The sequence below is a fragment of the Trichosurus vulpecula genome, chromosome 1 (genome assembly GCF_011100635.1).
Source record: "Trichosurus vulpecula isolate mTriVul1 chromosome 1, mTriVul1.pri, whole genome shotgun sequence".
NCBI classification, from domain to species: domain Eukaryota; kingdom Metazoa; phylum Chordata; class Mammalia; order Diprotodontia; family Phalangeridae; genus Trichosurus; species Trichosurus vulpecula.
The window spans coordinates 201,309,149-201,333,937 of NC_050573.1; the positions used below are offsets into that span (position 1 = coordinate 201,309,149).

At 40.0% G+C, this 24,789-nt stretch overlaps 1 protein-coding gene across 6 annotated transcripts in view; it reads left to right on the plus strand.

Moving 5' to 3' along the window:
• The first annotated feature begins 434 nt into the window (after positions 1–434).
• Positions 435–24,789, plus strand: part of LOC118845333 (myelin basic protein) — a 236,933-nt gene continuing 212,578 nt past the window's right edge. For all 6 annotated transcript variants that reach the window (XM_036753250.1, XM_036753231.1, XM_036753257.1 and 3 more), the window contains exon 1: positions 435–917. The gene's annotated coding sequence lies outside the window, so the exon portion shown is untranslated. The remainder of the gene's footprint in view (positions 918–24,789) is intronic.

Here is a 24,789-nt window from a genome sequence, read left to right on the forward strand (position 1 = left end):
GCACTGGATGGACCAGGTAGAAGAGGAAAAAGCTCGTTTAAGGTGCAAAAAGAGCAGAATTGCCAAACAGAATATTTACAAGGTGGGCCGTCCCTAAACTGAAGGAGGGGGCCCAATCCCATAGACTCCTCCATTTCGGGGACCCAGGATTGGGTAAAGGAAAGCGCTACATCCCCCTCATTCACACAAGGTAACTGCACTTAGTTTCTATCTAGCTCTGCTCAGAGCTGGAGGCAATTGCTGCCCGAGTCGCAGACTTCATCGGGGAGAGGGGGACTGCTGGGGGCGTCTCAAGGGAAAGGAAGCATTCTGGGTTGGAGAAGCAGAGCACACTGTGTCTAGGTGGGGCTGTCTCGGGAGGGGAGTCACCTACGAGTCAGCCCAAGTGTTTACCTTGTTCACAGGAAGCCGTAGGGTAAAGAGGAGGGGAAGAAGGGTGTGTGTGTCGCTCCTATAGCTGCCTGTCAGTCACCAGCTGCTCAGCTCCAGAGAGCAGACCTAGTCTTTGAGTCTCCCCGCCAGGGCCAGAACCCCAGGCTGAGGCAGACACTGCGGAAGGTAGCTGGGCACCCAGGAGAGCAGGGCGGCAAGCCCCCTCAACGCCTACACCTTCCTCCTCCCTGGACCTAGAAGCCAGGGAAGAGCATTCCCACCTCCAACCCCCCCCCCCCCAACACACACACAGACACACACATACTCCCCACTCTCCCCGGGCTTTTCCTGGCCCCTCCTCCTCCTGTCCCTGCTGTGCACTGCCTTCTCCTCCTCTCCTCTCGTCTTCACCCCACCTGGGGGCGGCTGTGCTCCAGGGGGAGAGGTCAGCTTGCCTCTCCCCCACTGCCCCCCGCCACCCCCTCGCCTGTGGATGCGGTAGCCCCTGGAACCAGCCGGAGGCAACGAGGCGAGCAGAAGACCGGGTGCGTGAACACCAGGGGTAGGGGCTGGGGGACCTCCAGGGCCCTTTGTCTCCTTGCTCATCTTTCCCTAGCCCCAGGCGGGGAGAGGGGGCGGGAAACTGGCCAGTGGGGCGGAATAGTGAGAAAGCTCTCTTCGACCTCCTTCACCTTCCCTTTCAAAGGGATAGGGGCAGAGGGAGGAAGTGATATAGCTCTTGTGGTCTTCAGAGCGCAGATTTCTAATGGGGAGGAGGGCGTCAGAGAGGGACCATTTACCAAACCCTGGGGAAGGTGAAATGGTCCCAACTGTGTGAGAGCCGAGGCCGATACCTGAGCAGCAGCAGCAGCAGCGCAGGTGGCCAGGTTGGAATTCGCACCACCACCACCTCCCTCCCCACCCGGCTGCAGGGTCGGGGCAGGTGCCGGCCCAGCTTCGGGACGTTTCCTGCTTGATCTCTGCCCCTGACCGGACAGTGACTCCTTTCTCTGGATAAAAGGTGTTTTGTGGGAGGCAGGCCGACTTTCATTCGCGTCGTTGCGGCGGCAGCTGCTCCAAGCTGGAGGAAGGGTCGCCTTGTAGTTCGTCGATGCTGGGGAGTCGGGCGGGTGGGTGGGTTGCTTACCATCCGGGTGGATTTACCAAGTGTCACTTTGGGGGAGGACCGGTATCGCCGGGACTGACCCTGCCTTCGGAAGCTTCTCACGGGGGAGGGGTTTAGTGGAGTCTGGTGGTTGACAAAGGTTTTAAGGGATGTTCTCTTCCATTGATACAAAGGACACTCTTATCCCAAGCCGGCGATATGGGCCGACTGGTCAAGAAACAATGTATCCGAGTGTTTCGTTGGTTTTTATTTTATTTATTTAATTGCAAACCTGTGCTGCCCGTTCCTCCAAGTCCAGAGTTTCAGTTAAGGAGCTGCAGCCCCAGTTTCTTGTGTTGCTTCCGGTTTCAGATTATGGCGTGTTCGCACAGCTCCGCTGATCAGTTACCAAACTTCTCCCTGGCCCAGGAGCTCAGTAATTGAACTCTCGAGTAAACCCTTTACTCCCTCTCTCGGCCAGTGCCCCTGCTGCCCTCGCTGGCATCCCCGACCTCTGCTACCTCCGCTGCCCTCGACACCTGCAGCACCGACTGGAAGGGCTGCTTTCCCTAGGACTCTTGACATGGAAACTTTTTACTCGTGATTCTTCCTTCTCTCCCCCCTCCTCCTCCCCGATTTCTTTTGGTCTTATTAAATCTAGTCCCTGGCATCTATGAGTCAAAGAATAGCTTCCAAAGGGTGTGCCTGTTTTGTTTTTCCATTCCTGTCTCTGACAATTCTTGGTTTCGGTAGATCCCCAAGAAATTCATTTGCTTGTGTTTCAGAGTCATTCTGCAGTCACAAAGGTAGTCTGTTAGTCTTGTGAAGACCTGGTGGCACTACCCGATTCCTTTCAGGGCCTAGTTTAATCGAGTTTGTTAGAAAGCTGGATAAGAAGGGGTAAATTAAAAGTCCGTGCCGATTATTGGAATTCATTATAACGCTGGAAGGTTGAATTCTTGTTCTTCTGCTTTGCTTGTTACATGAGAATCAACATGTTCAATTTTTCCTTGAATTTGTGTGTGTATGTGTATGTAATTTTTTAAAAGTTGAAATATGTCCCAGGAGGGTTGTGAACTTTCTTTTGTAGGGGATTTTATTATTGTTGTTCAGTCGTTTCTGACTCTTCATGACCCCATTTGGGGTTTTTTTGGCAAAGATACTGGGGTGGTTTGCCATTTCCTTTACAGATGAGGAAACTGAGGCAAACAAGGGTTAAGTGACTTGCCCGGGGTTACACAGGTAGTGACTGAGGCCGCATTTGAACTCACTTCCTGACTCCAAGCAGGGCACTCTCCACAGCGCCACCTAGCTGCAGGGGAACCTAGCGTAATAACAAGAGAATAGGTTTGGGAGTTGGAAGACCCGAGTTTTCTCACCACCGCCGCCCCCAACTTTCCGGGACCCCCGCCTTCTACATTTGTATAACCTTGAACGAGGTTATTCATCTTTCTGGACACAGGTTTTCTCTTCAGTAAATAATGGAGATTGGACCACTTGACCAGCAACAGACCCCCTAGGTAGAATGAAAAGAGCCCTAAGGTCCAGTGTTCCAAATCTGGTTCTACCACGGGTGTGTGAGACTGGAAAAAATCATTCTACTTTTCTGGGCAGCAGTTTCCTTATCTATAAAATGAAGACATTTAACTAGATTATGTCCAAGGTACCTTCATTTTCTATTAGTCTAAACCTAAGAGTTTCTAGATAAAAGAATTCTGTGATTTCTATAAATGGGTATTGTCTCTAACAAAGTGCAATATGTGAGTGGTGTAACCAAGAAAATAGAGGCGAAAAGTTAAAATAAATCATCTTTAAATAAAGGTTTAATTTATCAGTATGCTTAGAGAATGTGCAGTTCTCAATTCAAGTCGTTGGAACATATTTTTAATTTTAACTTGTTGAAAAAATACCCATATTAGTCCAATTCTTTCAGCAAACAGGGAAACTGAAAATAATTATGTATTTCTTTGATGACTTAGAATTGTACAATGTCTCAAAATCATAATTCTGGACACCAGTTATACAGTTTTGTTGCTTTTGTCGGAAAGAAAACTTGACAAGCTAACATAATGGGGATTTAAATTTTTTTTTAAGGTTCCCTTGGCATCTTCACTTCCTACACCTGATGTTTTTATTTTCCACTTGGATAGGGTAGTTACTTTCACACAATGTGTGATTAACAAATGTTTGTAGAGTGGAATTGTTATGAATATTAATTTTGGCATATTGTCATCTATAGTTTCTTTTCCAGAATGTAGTCTGATACTATTTTATAGTTTTATCATTCTAAAGTATGCCCCCTTTTAAGGTACCAGAGTAATCAACAAAGAAAAAATATTTCAATTACTGTAGAATAATTTTTAATATATAGCCATTAGACATTAAAAATATCAGGAGTCTGCTTTTATTGGTCAGTTACAACACACTTACCGAAATAGGCCTGAGTACCACAAAAGCTGTCTTTTAATGGAGCAATAAAACACACCTTGGAGACCCTAAATGCCATAATTGAAAAAGGGTGCCAGATGAGAAACAAATAAATTCTACATATATGATTAAAAATAACTCTCAAACAGGAGTGATTACTAAAGATCAATATCTTAGCTTTTAATAGAATTATGAATTCTAATTTTAATTCTAATTCTAATTAAATTCTAATTTTGAACATTTTAAAATGTCTTAATTTCTTCTGAAATTTATGAATACTAGCTACTAAGTTGTCTGTAGGGTGCCAATATAAATAATGAGTAGTACTATAGTTTTATAAATTGTTGAGACCCTTAAGAGAATGAAATATGTAGCACTGATGAAGTCAGGAAGAAATAAAGAAACTAACAGGTATTGTAAGGAAGCAGATTATTAAAGGACTAATGTAAATCACTAAAGCCTGAGACAAGGCCAAAACATTTGTGGTCAAGAGAGGAGTTTTCTATGTCTTAATCTGAGCCAATAATCATTAGATTAATATTGTATTATAGAAAAAAAGGAAAGAAAATGAAGGTACAGATGTCTTGATTAAAAAAAAAACAAAGCTGTGCCATAAAGAAATGAACATTAGCTAAGAATGCAGGGGGCCATGTTGGCCATGTGATGGAAATACAAACCAATGAATAACTACTCTGGATTCTATTCAGTTGCATCTCTGTGGTGTCTCTGTGGGCTACTTTGAGAAAACCAAGAACACTGATCTACCCAATTTCTAAGAGGAAACAAATACCTTGCTTGTGGGCCACCATTTTCTTTTTGCTTTAGCTGTAGCTTCCCTTTGAATCCCACCAGAACAACAAATGTGAGTCCCTTGAGTATCATGGTATTTCAAAAAGCAATCAACACACTACTGACTAATTCACTCAACCCCTTGAGAGACTCAAGAAACTATGCAAGTGGTGGGAGACGTCTATACTAGATATCATTATTAAACCTCTACAATGAGCCCTTTCTCACTCCAGGCATAAGGCAGTCCATGAACAGAGCCTGAAAATAGACCCTTTGTTCATTTCCTATTAGTTATCCATCCAGTAGGGCTGACTTGGAAGGAAGGGATTATAATCTTTGATCCATTTTTACATCTTACCCCAGTAGTAAAAGTTTAGTTAGTCTCTACCCACATAATAGGGACCGGGAATCATTTTCCTGTGAATCAGTACTAACTGGAGGGGTTGGGGGAGCAGGGGAAGGGAAATCAGTTGGGCATCACCCAAAAGGAAAAAAAAGGATGTTTTGTTTTGTTTTTTAAATGGAAGGCACTTTGAGGACAGGTATTAAGGATTTTTTTTTTGTCTTTGTATCTTTTTGTCATTGTAACCCTGCAGGTCATTTGGGCTTCTGGTTATTAGATTAAGTTGCCATTGCCTTTTGACATAGTTTTTTCAGTGTGTTTTGCACATGAGAGATGGCTTGGTGTCTTGTTTTAAAACTTAGAAGTTTACTATTGAAATAAAGACTTATTCCCATATAAATTTTAATTTATTTGTTTCTGAAGAAAGTATAGGTTCTTGAAGCATAGAAATATATTTTTTACTGAAATTTATTGGAGGGAGGGTTACCAAGACTTGTTTTGGTTTGGTTCCCATTGTCTGTCAATCCCATTATGAGTTAAATATACCAAAATTTTGATTTAAAAAAATAACCACCTTGAAATTATAGTTCCAAAAATAATTTTTAAGTACTGATGAATGAAGCAGCCCTTATCCCTTCGAAATATTACAGACTAATAGTTTTCCATGTCAAAGGACCTTGTAGAACTTAAAATATTGATCTGACACTTAAAAAGTATGTGTAGACCTGCTATCTCTATATGTGTTTGTATTCATAAATGTTCAGATCCTTAAAGGTAGTCCCCAATTTTTCTTTTAAATGCTCACATCAGACCTTCAGAAATTCAATTCTTGTATCCCCAGCACCTATCACAGTGATTGGCAAATAATAGATGCTTAATAAGTACTTGTTATATGACTGATTGATATCATAGTCATAAGAGAAATTATTCTTAGAAACATTTATTTCTACAACTATTAGGCAGTAGATAGAGTGCTGGTCCTGGGCCCTAGGAAGACCTGAGTTCAAATTTGGCCTCAAATATTACTAGCTGTGAGACCCTGAGCAAGTCACTTAACCTCCGTTTGTCAGTTTCCTCAAATAAAAAATAAGGATAACAATAACACCTACTTTCCAAGGTTATTGTGAGAATCCAATGAGATGATAATAGTAGAGTGCTTAGCAGAGTTCCAAGAACATAGTAGGTGTTAAATATTAGCTATTATTATTGTTGATGTAAAGATCTCTTAACAACAGTGTAAAATTAAGCTGAGATTTAGGTTCTCTACTTTGGCACAAAAAGAGTTTCCTGACTTAGAGGTAGTTCTGTTTTGGGGGAGGAGGGAGAGAAAGTTTATCTTTTTAAGAAAAAAAGAAGGAAAATTCAAAGGAAAGTGAGAATAGGAAATTATGGAAGCAGTTCTATAAAAAGCCAATTTGAGACTGAAACTGATCTAAATGATCAGTGCCTGTGACATTATATGATTTCAGAGGAATAATATTTTCTAGCAATGTATAACTGAGCCATTAGCTTAATGTAAATTGCTTGTGGCAGGGGAGTTATCTGTAGTTATAGCTGATTGGTTCTTCTGATTGGAAATGTGTTTCCAGTTAGAGTTCATTGTGGTTAGTATGCATTTCTTTTTATATATGTCATCATCATTAGTAAGACTATAAAATTGAATCTTATTTTGATTAAATTATTTTCAACAGTAACTTGTTGAAGTTTTGTTGACAAACTGAATTTGGTTTATACATCTAGATTCTTCCAGTATGAATTATACTTGAGATCCTTCAGAGGCCTTTGACAGTTCCTAACAAACATAACATCATCTGTTTGGCATTTAAAGGGCTTCACAGCATGGCCCCTTCCTACCTTTAGAGTCCTCTTACATATTGTTTCTCCCTGCCACTCCTCTTACTCTAAGATCAAGCTACACTGTCCAGTGTGTTGTTCACAGCACAAAACTCTCATCTTCCATTTCTGCGGCCTGGTTCTCCATATACTCCATGCCTGGAAGCTTCCCTGGCTTTTTTCAAGAACCAGTTCAGATTTCACTTTTTTTCAGGAAGCCTTTCCCATTCCCCTCAGCTGCTAGCACCTTCCTCTTTCAAATTACCTTCATGTACACTGTATGTGATTAATATGTACACTGGTTGTTTATGTGTTGTTTCCCCCTCTAAAACATAACCTCTTCAAGGGCAGAGACTGCTGTTGCATTTCACGGTAGCTTGCCTGATTAGCATAGTCCCTGGTACATAGCAAATACTTAATAAATACCCTTTGGCTGGCTGACTTTGCCTTGGGTAATATTTAAAAAAAAAAGTATTAAGACATTAGGTGAATTCAGGTTAAAGATTAGATCCATATCAATTTCCTGCTATCCAACTGGAATTTTCCACAAAAAAAAACAACCCCCAAACCCCTAGCTTTTAAGCCAATGTACACAAAATAGAAGTTTTCAATAATCCCACAAGAGAATGAAAAGAATAAAAGCCTTATAGTTATCATCCATTCCTTATATTGAAGACATAAAAGACAATATAACTACCAACTTGTATTTATCAGATATTCTGCCTTCTTATATGACCTGTATTGTATTCTAGTATAGGCTGACATTTTACTCTCAATTACAATTTTCAGTTGTCAACATTGGGAAGTGAGTCATACATTCATTTTTAAAATTAAGATTGTCTAATTTTTATCATAGGTTTGATTTTCACTGCATTACCTATTATCAATCTTCCTTTTTACTTGTTTTGGTTTTTTAGTATATGAATTGTTGCAATAACTGAATGGGATAATTTAAATTGAAGTCAAGGACAGAACAGTTTTACCAAGTGATGGAGATTTGTTAAATATAGCTTTTTTTCCCCATGAGTAAGATGATCTTATTCTGGAGCAGCTAGGTGGTACAGTGGATAGATCACTGGGCCTGGCAGTCAGGAAGATCTGAGTTCAAACAGGGCCTCACTCACTAGTTGTGTGACCCTGGGCAAGTCACTTAATCCTGTTTGCCTCAGTTTCCTCATCTGTAAAATGAGCTGGAGAAGGAAATGGCAAACAACTCCAGTAAACCCCCAAAAGGGGTCACAAAGAGTCTGATATGACTGAAAAATGACTAAACAACAAGTAAAGACATACATTAAATCCTAAATAGGACAGTGACTAACAAACTCAGTTTCAGGAAATGTTTTCTATTTCAAAGATCTACCGCAGTGGTTTGGAAGGAAAATTTCATAAGTCTCATGACAAGGGAGGAAGGGGCCCTTAAAGGAAGGGAATCAGAAGGGAAAGAGATAGAAAGATGTGATTAAATAATCTGGAGAAGTTTTAACAACATAGACAGTATCCAGATGACACTATTTTTTTAAAGGGAACAATGAATTTCAATCTTACCTAGTTTCACATCATATCTTGGTTATTTAAGTAAACAAGTAACTATCTCATGGATGCATAGCTGACCTTTCCCATATGCTTGGACTTGCAGAAACACTAAACAAACAGTACCACCTTACTGCATTGTGGTATTAATGGAAGGCTTACCCTAGATGAGATAGCATCCTTCTAAGAACCTTTCTAGTCTGAATCCTTTCCTCTCCTAATGGAGATAGAAACCACTCCCAACAACAAGAAGTACAAAAAAGGCTTTTGAAAAACAAACTAATATGAAGAATAAATGTTCCCAGTGCCTCAAAACCAAATAGTATAATAGTCTTCCCACAACATGTCCAAATAAACTTGCACCAAAAAAGATAAACCATAGGAACAACCCAGGGGAAAAAAATTACTTCCAGCTATAAAAAAAAAAAAAATTTGTTTTTTGTCAAATAGACCAATATTCCACCTTTGTCTATACCTTTTTTTTAAGGTTATGTACAAGTTGTTGTTCAGTCATTTCAGTCATGTTCGACTCTTTGTGACCCCCATTTGGGGTTTTCTTGACAAAGATACCAGAGTAGTTTGCCATTTCCTTTTCCGGTTCATTTCACAGATGAGGAAACCGAGGCAAATAGGGTTAAGTGACTTGCCCAGGATCTCACAGCTAGTAAGTATCTGAGACCTAATTTGAACTCAGATCTTCCTGATTTCAGGCCTGGCGCTCAATCTTGGTTGTCATATTTGTACAAGAGGTGGACCTAAACAAAGACAAATAGGAAAGGGTAGATAGGAATGATCTTTGTTCTGCATATTATATCTCTGTTAATGCAGAAGCAGGAGGACCACTTGGCAAGAGGGACATAGACTAAAGGAAATCCATATTGGATTAAATTTATCAAAGCTTTCTTCTAACCCCAAAATGCTAGGATTTGGAGATTGAGTTTACATTCATCAGGATGATTACGTAAGGGATTAATTAGGCTAAATGACTTTTAAGATCTTTTCCATTTCTAAGATTCTGTTATTAAGGGTTGATCAGGAAGCATGAAAACAGGTACATAAGCAAAAATGACCAATTCAATTTAATTTTCTAAACAGGGCAAAACTTAATGGTCAGCAGAACAAAAAATCTCATTTGGTTAACTGACCTATTTTAAGCAAAAGTTGAAATCAAATAATAGCATTGACTTAATTGTTAAGATGCCATGGATGCAACCAATACTGACTATTATTTTGCCCTGTGAGCTACTGGTTTGGCAGCTTCTCACTATTTCCTGAGTAATCTGTTATAAGATTGATATTCAACTGTAAGGCTTTAGGAGAATTGAATTATAGAGACTTTTTTTAAATGAAGATAACAGAGATTTTATTTCACACAAGTATTAAAATTCCTTTACATATTTTCTGTGAGTAAAAAAATTTTGTAGCTTAATAATATTTTTCAGTTGTAAATCAGAAATTTTTTGGTTCTTTGCCACATGACATAGTTTTTTTTATTTGTTGTTGTTTTCTAACACCAAAGAATAATAGTTTTCTTCCCTGATTTTTCTTTTACCGAAAAAATAATATTTTTCATTCCCTTCAGAATGCACATTATGATTCTGGTAGCACATGTTTTAAGTATCTTTTGTAGGCCAGTTTCTATCTAGATATTTCATGTTTACTTTTTCTTAGCTAATATTGCTCTCAGAGTAAAAAAAAATGTGTAAAAAGATCTGATTAAGCCTTATCTTTCAGACTTCAATAAGATCTGGGCTTAGCATGGCTATTGAATTTGAGAGGAAAGAGACTTCACAAATTCCAAGGTTAATGTTCAGTGGAGATTTATTCTGGATGACATAATTTATCATCTCTTAAAGCTATTCATAGTCACAATATACAATTTGTATTTAAATAAAATTTCTGGTTCTGTTCTTTCATAACCTTCCTTTCCAACCTTATGTCCCACGATTTTCTTATAGATACCGTGTGCTCTAGAAACATGGATTACTCATCATTTCCTTAGGCTTTTCTGTCTCATGCTATTCCTTCAGCCTGGAATAGCCTATTCCTCTCTTTATCTCTTACCCCCCATCTCTATAGACCTAAATCCTATCCATCCTTTAAAGCTCAAATCAAATGCCACTTCCTTCATAAAACCTTCCCTGCTTTTTTCGTTCTTCCACCTGTTCTCAAGCTAGAAGTAATTTCTCTCATCTGCGCTTCCTTACTACTTTCTTTCTATATAGGACTTGCCAAACTCTGCTTCATGTTTATAACTTTGAAAAATTGTCATCTTCCCTATCAGATTGTAAAGTCCTTGCATCATTCTTTCTCCTAGTGTGCTGCTGGTTGTAGCTTGTGTGTAATATAGTAGAAGCGCAGCATTTATTTATTGAAGGAAAATATTCCACAAAATTTGTTATACTCATATCTTTACTGTAATTCCTTGTCTAAAACTTACGTGCTACACATGAGAAGAGATATGGCTATGTAGACATATCAGCATCTTGCTGTTGACCATCAAGCCTACTCAGAACTGACCAGTAATTTAATTAAATTAACAAAGAAAATGCTTATATTTTCTATAATTTAGTTTTCTATGTGTATGTGTTTATGATTTTTTTTTATTAGCTTGGTAGAGACAACATAGTAAAAGGATAGAATGCTGATCTTGCAACTGAGTAGGACTTGGTCTCAAGCTCTGCCTCAGATACATACTAACTTTTGACCACAGACAAATCATTTCACCTTTCAGAGCCCTAGGCAGCTCTCGAAAATTAGAGGTTACAAACAAGTTGCTGATTTGTATCACCTAATGTAATTCTCATGCCAGCAATCCCTGATCTCAGTGCTCCGCCCTAAAAAAAATAGGAGAGCTTAGATTTGATTTTTCTAAAATTGTATTGATTTCTAAAGCATAAACATAAATTCCCATTGTCTTTCCGTGGGTACAAATTATGTTTCCCAATGAGGAAGCAATACGAAAGACTTTTAAATCAATGTATCATTTTATATCACATTTTTTTTTAGAGGAAAATGATTGTTCTTTTTTATTTCATCATTGTTTTCATATGGCAAGTCTTAATTAGAAGAGGATATTTAAATTACCTTCAAAAAGATAATTCTATTCTTTCCAGGGTGACAGGTGAAAAATTCTTACGTTGAAGAGTAGGTAGAGTATAAAAGAACATACAGATGATTTCCAGGTGAACAGACCTGGCAAATTTGTTTTCTACCAATCTAGAGGTATCATTTTTGAAGCTACCTTATTTAAGAGGGAATCATTCAAGTGGCACTAGAAATAGAATAGAACAATGATTCTCAAAGTGTAGTTTGAGAACCTCAGGGGCTTCCCTAAAGGGAAGGAAGGAATAAGCATTTCTGTAGCCTCTACTATGTGCTAAACACATTTTACAAATATTACCTCCCTTGATCCACACAACAATTTTGTGCGGTATGTGCTGTTATCATCCCCATTTTATAGTTGAGGAAACTGAAGCAAACAGCAATTTAAGTGACTCACCCAGGGTCACATAGCTAGTAAGTGTCTGAATTCAAATTTGAACCCAGGTCTTCTGGATTCCAAGCCCAGCACTGTTACTATTTTGCCACCAGCTGCCAAGACTCTTTAAGAGAATGAGGCCAAAACTATTTTTGTAATACTATTAAGATATTAATTTTTAACATAGTAAAAATCAATAGATGTAATCCACATTTTTTTTAAAGGCTCTTTCGGAGGTCCTCAGTAATTTTTAAGAATGTAAAGGGTCCTTAGGTCAAAAAGTTTGAGAACTCCTGGAATGAGGGAGTAGGAATTAGACCTGTCATTTTATTGATATGGGGAACTCCCAAGTGAAGAAACTTTCCTTCAGTGCAGATCAGTACTGTCTCTGCAACTTAAAGAGCATTAAGGAGTTTCCCAGAGCACTGCCAGGTTAGGAGGCAGCCAGGGTCACAGGGCCAACAATGTGTCAAAGGCCAGACTTGAACCCAACCTTCCCTGGTTTTAAGTCTGGCTCTGTCCACTGTGCCAAACTGTCTCTCAAATATCAGTGGATATATAGAAAGTAAAATGTTTTAGCAGCTCCTCAAAGCAGGGGCTTTCAACCTAGGTAGCAGGGGCAGGGGGGAGAGGAGAAGAGGCTATACACTTTTTTTTAATTTTGATAAATATATTTCACTATAATTGTTTTTCTTTGCAATCCTATACACACACATTTTTCCCCCATCTAAAAGTATTCTGAGAAAGAGTCTATAAAGACCAAACTGTTATGAGACAAAAAGGTTTAGAAATTCCACCACCCCCCCGCAGTCCCCCATCTTGATCCATATTAAACTTGATACCAGAAGATTCCAAATGCAATAGAAATTATGCCAGCTGGTGAGCAAAAGAGCTACCAGTTTTTAATCTTTCATTTGAGTATTATATAATAATATGAATAAAAGCATTAGCTGCCCTTAAGTCTCTGAGAATTTAATACACTGGCTTTCTTAACATGGAGCAAACATAAATTTGGAAAGCTTAGCTTTGATTTTGGTGAGTTTTATCCTGTACTATTTTAATCTTGACCATAGTAGATTTTGGCTGTTTGCCTCTGTGGCCAAATTTACTTGAAAAGAGATGAAAACTTGACAACTTACATTTAAATAGAACGTTAAGATTTATAGAATGTTTTCTTTACAAAGCATGTGAAGAGGAGTTGAGGCTCAAAGATGTCAGGTGACTTCCCCAAGGTCACGAAGTGTCACCATGGGCACTCAAACCTACATTTCCTGATTGTGAGTATAAGGTTTAACAAATTTATTGGCAGGACCATGTAACTTTTAAAATGGTGATCAATTTTTGCAGGTGGACAATTATGATCCTTTTCTCTAAAAACCCAATGTTTTCCTAAAATGCAGATTCGATCCTTTCACCTTTCCACTTCCCCCTCTCCCCCCCCCCCCCCCACAACGCGCGCTCTCTCTCTCTCTCTCTCTCTCTCTCTCAATAATATCCAGGGGGCTTCCTTTTGCCTCCCACAGCAAATAAAAAATGCTCTGTTTGGCATTCAAAGCTCTTCATAACCTAGCCCCCTCCTACCTTTCTAGTCTTCTTATGCCTTACTCCCACAGACACCTACCCTTTGATCCAGTGACACAGGGCCCCTGGCTGTTCCATGAAGAAGATGCTACATCTGTCAGCTCCAGCAGTTTTCTCTGTTTGTCCCCCATACTTGGAATACTCTCTCTCCTTGACTCTGCCTTCTGACCTCCCTGGCTTCCTTTAAGTCTCAACTAAAATCCCACCTTCTACAGGAAACCTCCCCCAACCCCTCTTAATTCCACTGCCTTCCCTCTGCTAATTATTTCCTGTTTTTCATGTATATAGCTTACTTTGTACATAATTGTTTTCCTGGACTATCTTTTGCTTCTTTTTGTACTCTCAGCACTTAGCATAATGCCTGGCAGATTGTAAAAGCTTAATGTAGGTTTACTGATTGGCATTTTCTTCAATTTAATCTCATTGGATTTTCTAGTCCAGTGGTGTCAAACTCAAATAGAAATAGTGGCCACCAAGCAATACCTAAAGATCCCCATGGGCCATGTACTGACTTAGTTTTACAATGTAATATTAGCTATATTTTGTCTTGTTTTCTTGTATTTTTATTTATTTTGTTAATTGTTTCCTACATTTTAATCTGGTTCAGATAGCACTCTGGAGTGTTGTGTTTGACACCTCTGATATAGTCTAATGTACTCATTTTACATTTGAAACTGAGGGGCAGAAAGTTGGAATGACTTGCCCAAGGTCATGGAACTAGTAAGTAGCAGAGATATTCTGGTTCCCAATCCTGTGCCCTTTCTACTTGACCACATTGTAAGAAAGGACTCCTCCCACTTAACTTTAAGTGGTTTCCAAGGCCTGCTGAAGTAATTGATAACCTCTTTTAAACTAAAGGCGTAATAATCATTAGCCTATGGAGAGTTAGTATATCCTAAAGGATAGAAGAGACTGAACTGGGACAGCTGGAGTCAGAGATAAACTAGTGAATGTTTTTGACCAAAGAAATTGAGTCCTTTTGTCATGTTTGTTTGTTTATACTAGGCGGAGTGGGGGGGGGGTGAGGTAAAGGGGTAAGTTGGTGAGGGTATATATAGATGAGTCAGTGGAGATATTTTGTAAGAGTTTTATTGTAGGAAATATTCGTATTAGATGTGTAATTCCTTTACCTAGTACTTCTGGTAGTTTGAAGTAGAGGGAAGGTGTAATGATTGGTGATAGAACTCGTATAATTAAAAGATTTGACTGCTGTCGTTTACCTTTGCAATTCTGCATGGCATGAAGGAGAAACTAGGAATTTTAGTTTTTGCCTCCATCAAGGAAAGGTTCTTGACAAGGTGGCATCTGAGCCAGATTTTCAAGGATAAGTAGTAATGATGAGGTCAGGGAACCATGTGTATTTAGGGGTGCTCAAGACCCCAAAATACCAACACGACAGGTCCTATACAAATGAATTTGACTCAAGCCTTCGGAGCCAAAGAGAAAAACAAAGTTTATTACAGATTTGCCATACTGAGTTGTCTTTAAAAAATCTCACCATTCGTGACGCTTGTTTTCACACGCGGGACAGATTCAATCTGAGCAGCTTCAAGGAGGCAAGATGAAACTTATATACACAAAGATTGTGGGAGGGATCTAGGGTGATCCTGGGGTGATGAGAGGAGGGGTTTAGGGAGGGTCTTGAGGAGGAGTTTAAGGAGGAGCTTGATGGGACTGGGGTGAGGTCAGACTCCAGGAGCCAAGAAAATGGGATTAAGGGTGGGAAGTAGCTGAAGGCTACCTGGAGATAACAGGCCTATAGGTCTTGGCTAGTTTAAGGGTAACCAATTTGAGCATGGACACTTTGATTGGATCAAGGCTGGAAACTAGCCAGACAATGGAGGGCTTGGCTAGGTTAAGAGCAACCTAGAGATTTGGGCCTAGTGATAATGAAAGGCTTATGGCCTCAGGCAAATGCCTTCTCAAGTGGGAGGATTCAGGGTGTTCAAAGGGGCTCCCAGGTCCTGTACCCCATCATTAGGTCAACAAGTGAAAGGGATAAGGTGATTCCATATATGGTAAAAGTAAGATGAGAAAACACAGGATAGGCTCAGAGTAATCCCGTTTGGCTGGAGTATAGTTCATGTAAGGGAAAGTAGTGAGGCTGGAGAGGTCTGGTGGAGGCAGATTGTGGAGCACTTTGAGTCCGAGACATACCAGTGTTTTGGAAATAGTGATGAGGGTACAGTCTCTGGGAACCCACTTGAACTCTCCTTGAATCTTCCCACTTGATCCGGCCTTGCCCTGAGGCTATAACCTTACATCATCATTAGGTTCAAATCTCTACCTAGCTTTGCCCTTTATTGTCCAGCTACTTCCCACCCTTGATACTATAAACATCCATGCCCTCAGCTATTCCCACCCTTGGTCCCATTCTCTTGGTTCCTGGAGTCTGACCTCATCCCTGTCCCATCAAGCTCCTCAAGACCCTCCCTAAACCCCTCCTCCCATCACCCCAGGACCACCCTAGATCCCTCCTACAATCTTTGTGGATATAAATTTCATCTTTCCTCCATGAAGGCGCTCGGATTCAATCTAGCTCAGCTCAGATTGATCTGGCCCAGTGGCATTAGCGTCACAAATGTTCGGGCTCCTTAAGAGTCTTCCCAACATGGTGAATCCTTAATAAACTTTGTCTTTTTCCTTGTCCGAGAAGGCTTGAGTCGAATTCATTCAGCAGGACCCGGCGTGTGGGTATTTTGGGGTCTTGAGCACCCCTCAACCCCAAACCTCATCAGTAGCACTAAATTTCAGAGGTCTGCCACCTAAATTTGGGCCTTATCTCTACCACCCCTGTAACCTTGGGCAAGTCACTTAATCTTCCCCCAGCCTCAGTTGTCCCCTCTGGGAAATGAGAGAACTGTGGTTAGATGACCTCTAAAAGTCCTCCAGCTCTTTATACTCCTAGACTAAGAACATGCATAAGGGGGGGCTGACACATTCCTCAATCTGGAAGAGGTGTAACCATGTCTCACTATCTCCTGGAACTTTATGGAAGAAAAGAAGAAAAAGTCAAACCTTACTCTGCCTCAAAGCTCTCCTTGAAGTTAGAGCTGTGTCGTCTTTACTCAAGTAGGGCAGGCGGTTTAAGAGGCATTTCATAACTTATTTCTTAAGGAGGATATAAGCCAGAGTGTGCACATCTATGTCCAATTTATCTTAGCTTCTTTTTTTTTCTTACTACCTCTTGTCTTTGGTAACCCTCATATCCAGTCTAGGACTTTACCCCAAATCCTGAAAGCCTTGCCACTAATTTGCAAACTGACAGTACTTAACTATTGAAATCTAAGTAAAAAGATCTTGTGCTTTTGAAGCCCCTGCAACAGTGTTCAAAGTCTTGTTAGTCAATTCCCATCACTTTTAAAATGAAGCTTAGAATTTTGGGGCTGCAAGGAACCTGAGATCTCTAGTGCAGGCCACTTAATTGTACAGATAAGTAAGGTGAGGGAGAGGGTAAATGACAGCCAGAGATCCAGAGAAAGTTAAGAGGAGGACAAAACGAAGACTCCCATATTCCATATTCCCAGCCTCATGCTCTTTCCATTAGACTCAGCTCTTTTACTGTGGAATGTCTTTTTTTTCATTGAGAGTGAAAATTCACTGCCAACTTGAATCATAAGACTGAAAGACCATCTTTGAAAAGCAGGAGTCATTAAGAAAAATCTCTTTCAAAAAATTATACTTCATAATAGAGCCACAGTATTTTCACATATATTATGGAAATGATCCTTCTTAAGCTATGTGGTTATGGATTTTTTCCCTTTTGTTTTGTTTTTTTGCTCAGACTTATGAGTTCATTAGTGTGTAGGGAACTCCTATTAGTACCCAGTAGATCCTCTTCTGCCATTTCTAGTTTTAGGGAGTTGCCAAGGACAAGTGAGAGGTTAAGTGACTTGCCCAGAGACACCTGGTATGTGTCAGGCAGGATTTGAAACCAGATGGTACTAATTCTGAGGCTGCCTCTTTCTCCACTAAGCCATGCTGTCTTTCTATACTGTCACTCTAAGTCTAGCATTTTCAAACTGTACTCTTGAAGAAAGAATCACATATTTCTGAAGACTGATTGCCTAGTAGTCCAGCATTAAAGGAGAACTGAAGTTATAAGCCTGAACTTGCCTTGAGTAAATTACTCTCTTTCTAAGATACATTATTCTTCTGGACCACTAGGTACCATTTTTCAAATCATTATATATAATGTATTAATTAAATGGCATCAACAAATGAATTAAATGGAGAGCTGAAAAGTTAACACAATACAATTTATTTTCATCACTAGCAAGCTTATCTCTCCATTCTCATTTTGACATTTTGGTCCTTATTATTTTATTCATTTAGTCACTTTAGAAATGGACTTTTAAGAACATGGAAATGATTGACTTTACAGTTGAAAGAGCATTAGAGATGATCTAGCCCAATTTTTTTTATTTTAGAGTTTTTTTTGTTTTTTTTTTTTTAATTTAAATTTATTTATTTAACATATTTGGTTTTCAGCATTGATTTTCACAACAGTTTGAATTACAAATTTTCTCCCCATTTCTACCCTCCCCCCCACTCCAAGATGGCTTATATTCTGGTTGCCTTGTTCCCCAGTCAGAACCTCCTCTCTCATCCCCTTTTCCCTTCCTTTCTTGTAGGGCAAGATAAATTTCTACGCCCCATTGCCTGTGTATCTTATTTTTTAGTTGCATGCAAAAACTTTTTTTGTTTTGAACATCTGATTTTAAAACTTTGAGTTCTAAATTCTCTGCCCTCTTCCCTTCCCACCCACCCTCCCTAAGTAGTCGAGCAATTCAACCTAGGCCACACATGTATCATTATGTATAACCCTTCCACAATACTCATGTTGTGAAAGGCTAACTACATTTTGCTCCTTCCCAACCCATCCCGCTTTATTGAATTTTCTCCCTTGACCCTGTCCCCTTTCCAAAGTGTTTGTTTTGATTACCTCCACCCCCATCTGCCCTCCCCTCCATCATCCCCCCCCCCTTTTATTTTTTTTTATCTTCCTCCCTCTTCTTTCCTGTGGGGTAAGATACCCAACTGAGTATGTATGGTATTCCCCCTCAGGCCAAATCTGATGAGAGCAAGGTTCACTCATTCCCCCCTCACCTGCCTCTCCCCTCCTCCCACAGAACTGCTTGCTCTTGCCACCTTTATGCAAGATAATCCACCCCATTCTATCTCTCCCTATCTCCCTCTCTCAGTATGTTGCTCTTTCATCCCTTAATTTCATTTTTTTAATTTTAGATATCTTCCCTTCATCTTCAACTCACCCTGTGTCTGCTCTCTTTTACATATATATATATATATATATATATACATACATACATATATATACATATAAACACACACATATATAAAAAACACACATATATACATACATACACATACATACATATACACATAGATATATACATACATACACATTCACTTATATATATATACATAAACATATATATATATATATATGCATATTCCCTTCAACTACCCTAATACTGAGGTCTCATGAATCATACACATCATCTTTCCATGTAGGAATGTAAACAAAACAGTTCAACTTTAGTAAGACCCTTGCAATTTCCGTTTCTTGATTACCTTTTCATGCTTCTCTTGATTCTTGTGTTTGAAAGTCAAATTTTCTATTCAGTTCTGGTCTTTTCACTGAGAAAGCTTGAAAGTCCTCTATTTTATTGAAAATCCATATTTTGCCTTGGAACATGATACTCAGTTTTGCTGGGTAGGTGATTCTAGGTTTTAATCCTAGCTCCATTGACCTCCGGAATATCGCATTCCAAGCCCTTCGATCTCTTAATGTAGAAGCTGCCAGATCTTGGGTTATTCTGATTGGGTTTCCACAATACTCAAATTGTTTCTTTCTGGCTGCTTGCAGTATTTTCTCCTTGATCTGGGAGCTCTGGAATTTGGTGACAATATTCCTAGGAGATTTCTTTTGGGGATCTATTTGAGGAGGCGATCGATGGATTCTTTCAATTTCTATTTTGCCCTGTGGCTCTAGAATATCAGGGCAGTTCTCCTTGATAATTTCCTGAAAGATGGTATCTAGGCTCTTTTTTTGATCATGGCTTTCAGGTAGTCCAATAATTTTTAAATTATCTCTCCTGGATCTATTTTCCAGGTCAGTGGTTTTGCCAAGGAGATATTTCACATTGTCTTCCATTTTTTCATTCCTTTGGTTCTGTTTTATAATATCCTGATTTCTCATAAAGTCACTAGCTTCCACTTGCTCCAATCTCATTTTTAAAGTAGTATTTTCTTCAGTGGTCTTTTGGACCTCCTTTTCCATTTGGCTAATTCTGCCTTTCAAGGCATTCTTCTCGTCATTGGCTTTTTGGAGCTCTTTTGCCATTTGAGTTAGTCTGTTTTTTAAGGTGTTGTTTTCTTCAGTGTATTTTTCAGTATTTTTTTGGGTCTCCTTTAGCAAGTCATTGACTTGTTTTTCATGGTTTTCTCGCATCCTTCTCATTTCTCTTCCCAATTTTTCCTCTACTTCTCTAACTTGCTTTGCCAAATCCTTTTTGAGTTCTTCTATGGCCTGGGGCCAGTTCTTGTTTTTCTTGGAGGCTTTTGTTGTAGGCTCTATGACTTTGTTGTCTTCTTTAGGCTGTATGTTTTGGTCTTCTTTGTCACCAAAGAAAGAATCCAAAGTCTGAGACTGAATCTGGGCGCGTTTTCGCTGCCTGGCCATATTCCCAACCAACTAACTTGACCCTTGAGTTTTTCAGTGGGGTATGACTGCTTGTAGACTAACGAGTTCTATGTTCCACGTTTGGGGGGGGAGGTGCCAGCTCTGTCAGACCTGCACTACTCCTTCCCCAAGAACCCCCAGTCCAGACTGGGCTTAGATCTTCAGCAGGCTGTTGCACTCCTGCTCTGATCCGCCACTTAATTCCTCCCACCAGGTGGGCCGGGAGCCGGAAGTAACAACAGCTGTAGCTGCCCCACCTCCGCTGCCCCCGGGGCTGGAAGCCGAAACACGAACTCCTTCCACTCCCGCAGTTTTTCCCACTAACCTTCTCCGCAGTCTTTGGTGTTTGTGGGTTGAGGAGTCTGGTAACTGCCGCAGCTCACATATTCAGGGCGCTAGGGCCCCCTCCGCCCGGCTTCTGGTCTGGATGGTCCACGCAGCTCAGGCTGGGCTCTGCTCTACTCTGTTCCCAGCTCCCAGCTCCCAGCTCCATGTGGAATAGACCTCACCCAGAGACCATCCAGGCTGTCCTGGGCTGGAGCCCTGCTTCCCTCTGCTGTTCTGTGGGTTCTGGTTCTGCCGTTCTAGAATTGGTTCAGAGCCATTTTTTATAGGTTTTTGGAGGGACTCGAGTACGGAGCTCACTCTAGTCCCTGCTTACCAGCCGCCATCTTGGCTCCGCCCCCCTTATTTTAGAGTTTTTTAAACAATTTTAATATTTTAAAGGGGCAACTAGGTGGTACAGTGGATAGAGCATGGGCTTTGAATCATTAAGATTCTCATCTTTCTGAGTTTAAATGTAGCCTCAGACATTTATTAGCTGTGTGACTGGGCAAGTCACCGAACTCTGCCTCATCTGTAAAATAAGCTGTAAAAAGGAAATGGCAAACCACTCAAGTATATTTGCCAAGAAAACTCCGAATGGGTTCGACTCACCACCTACTCACCACCAAACGACTCACTACTGACAACATTTTAATGTTTTCTAAGCAAATTATTTTGCGTCCATCATCTGGAATTAAAATATCTAGAGCTAGAAAGGGTAATGACAATAAGGCACAACATACAGCCCTAGGGCCGGATTTCAGGTGGCCTTTGAAAAATGTAGGGTTGCCACTGAACACTTCTCTGTTTGTCGCATGACCCGAGGCAACCAACCATAGTCAGTCTCTCTAGTCTAACGTCTCTGTGGCCCAAAGAAGTTTAGGTTATTTTAATTTTGGCCCCTACTTACTGCCAAGTTGTGCAGGTCTGATATAAAAGATGACCTAAGATATCTTCTCCTCTCCTTCTCGTTTCACAGAGGAGGAAGCTGAAGTCAAGGAACTTGGCGGTGTCAGCATTTGAACAGAGGACTTCTGATTCTAGAAACAAGGGTCCTTCCACTCTGCCTTATTACCTTTCCTCTGACTTGTAGGTGAGAAAAAAAAAATATGGATAAGACTAGATCAGTGATTTCTTTGATACTGGGAAACTCCCAAATACAGGAACTCCTTCTACCAGTACAAGTCAATGCCTACTCCATGACTCAGAGTCAAGATTGCCTAGAGCACTTAAGGAGTTTGGGACTCATCTAGAGTCACACTGCTGGTATGTGGGAGAGGTAGGCCTGGTATCCAGTGGTTGGCTCCAAAGCTAGCTCTCTTTTTCCTATGCCATGCTGGCTCTTGGAAGTGGGGAGACTGGAGAGAGTAATATTTTTTCCTCCTAAAAAATTTTTGTCTGCATACTTAGGAGGTAATAGAACTTTCATAAAAGTATGAACTTTGATAGGTAATAGGTATTACCTTTGCATGAATCTTTTTCTTAATCAATTAATTAATTAAATTCAAGGCTCAGAAGGTTGAGAAACAGTTTCACATGAAACAGATTCTCCATCGTCTTTTCTCTTGCCACCTCATCTTTTCATTTTATTTCAAGAACAGTTAGCAAACAAGCATTTATTAAATGTTTACTATATGCCTGGCAGTGTGCTATGTACTGGGGATACAAAGAACTAAAAAAAAAAAGTCCTTACCCTCAAGGAGCATACATTGTCATGAAGACAACAACAGGTAAATAACTAGTTACAAACATGATACATTATTTCGATTAAGTGGAAGGTTATCACAGAGGGGAAAGCAGTAGTAGCTGAGGAGACTGGGAAAGGCCTCCCTCAAAAGTGGGTTTTAAGCTGCTTCTTGAAGCCAGAGAAATTACAAGGTAGAGGTGCATTCTAGGCATGGGAGTCCACCGGGGCAAAAGCAAAGAGATGGAATATTAGTGTTTGAGGAACTACAAATCGGCCAGTGTGACTGCATCTTAGGGGAGTAAAGTATAAGCAGCCCGGAAAGGTAGGAAGGAGTCACACTGAGAAGGTGTTTAAATGCCTAGCAAAAGACTTTATAGTCAATCCCAGAAGTTATTAGGGAGCCCCTCTCGAACTCACTTAGCAAGTGTGTAGAGTACCATGGTTAACTCAGGCTTTAGAAAAATCACCTCAGTAGCTGAGTGGGGAATGGATTGGAGAGGGCAGAAACTTGAAACAGAGGGGCCAAGTAGGAGGTTATTGTAGTAGCCCAGGCAAGAGGTACTGAAGGCCTGAACTTGGGTTATGGTGTGAAATGGGGACACATTCAAGAGATGTTGAGGTGGTAGAAATCACAAGATTTAGCAACTCCTCAGATAAATGGGGTGAGATCAGTATAATGCTAAGGTTGTACGCTTTTTTGAGGTAACCATGGAACTCTTAGGTTGTTTGTCCTTCCAGTTAGTGGTGGGTTTGTGCTGGGACTTCTGCATTTAATTCTCACTGTCTCTTGTGATTCATAGCACCCATTCAAGGGCAGCTAGGTGAGGGTGAGAGGTACCTCAGCACATGGTTCAAACTATTATTCTTCTCTTTGATTAGAATCTGGACATTGTAGATTAACAGTCTTACAATTCAAATGTATGGTCTATTTCCTGGGATATTGATTTTATTCCAACCAGGCAGAACAAAAGAGGAATTTTAGTCCCTAGGGGCATTTGTTATGGCTCTGGAAGCTGACTTCAATGTTTATTATAATCCACTATGCGTTACATCTATAGAAAACAGCAAAGGCATTGAGGAGTTTATATGTTGCATCAGAAGTGGATTAGTTGAAGGTATACAAAGTTTAACATAAACTTCCTTCAGTTATTTTCATCTCCAGCTCTAGCTATGAAGAATGCCTGAAGTATTTGTGTCTTGTCTAATTAGGCAGCATAGATAGGCATGACTCCCCGTCGCTCATAATAAGACACAAGACACAGCTGATGAGATGGCATGTTTGGCGGAACACAGAGAGGAAACAAACACATGCTCTGGATTGTTAAAATTATTCTGCCATAATAGCGTGCCTAGTCAGTGTTTTTGAACAACAGCTAATTATCCCCCAAACACCTTGAGGAGATCTATTTTTACCATCCAGTTTACATGCTGATAAGGGTGACCTTTGCCAAAAACTACATAGGAAATCTGCAAGAGCTAGGACAAGGAGGCAGGAGTACTTCATGTGTTGTCTTTTGCTCTTCAGTGCTTCCTCTCTAGGGTAGGCCTTATCAGTTTAAAAAAAAAACAACTTAAAACTGGTTAGCCTTTCTTTTTTTCAACTGCTGGCCTCCTGGATTGCACAATTGCCAACTTCACAGTTGCTGGGAATTTTCTGTAGCTTGTAAAATCCAATCAGATTTGTACCCTCATTAGTCACAGCATCTGTTTAGGAAGTTTGACTATAAAGCAATGAGATTAATAGTCAATTTTCCTGTGTATCTGGTTGATTTCAGTTTTTCCACATGGTCAGGAAATTTCATGGAGACATAAATATGTTAGTACCTGATTGTACTGTATGATAGATCAGAAAGATGGTTTTTACATTCCCTTGTAATTTGTACCCTGCAAATCAAAGAGTCCCTTTCTGATGAACTTCACAATGGTGAAAAGTATACCGTGTCAGAGGATTTTTTTTTACAATACATTATCAAGATTTTGTGGTGTTTCTGTTGTTGTTTGTTGTTGTTTTAATGTCAGCATTGCTGATCCTATGTGATTTTTCCCCTGAGAAAATGCTTCTTTGGTAGTTTGGAATAGTAATTTCAAAAACCATATCACAGATAAGAGAGCAATAGATGGTAGTTACTTTCAGCTTTATAATAACAACTTCATTATCTTCAAAGCTAGCTGATGCTTTTAGTGATAAGTGCGAGGGAGCTCAATCAAGTGTTCATGAGGTTCATTCCAATTCTTTTTCTGTGATTCTGAATTTTCCTGTGAATTCTTAGGGTGTTTTAGAATAAGAGTTTTTTAATCAGATGTTTCATAAAGTTCCTTCCAACTCTTTTTTTTCTGTAATTTCATTATTTTCCTTATGATTTTTAAAATTGAGTTTGAAAACGTTCTACCGTGGTATCTGTTTTCCTCCAAATAAGGAATGGAGCCACTTAAAAATAGGAGAATCTGTGTACAACCTAGAGGGTGGTTAACTCTTGCACTACTTATGATAAGCATCCTTGAAGAATTTTTTTTCTCTCCTAGACCAGACCAGATCTGGTCCCAGGACTCAGACCAAGGTAAAATTGTAACATGCCCTGAAATGTTCAGGGTATAACCTAGTGTTAGTGGC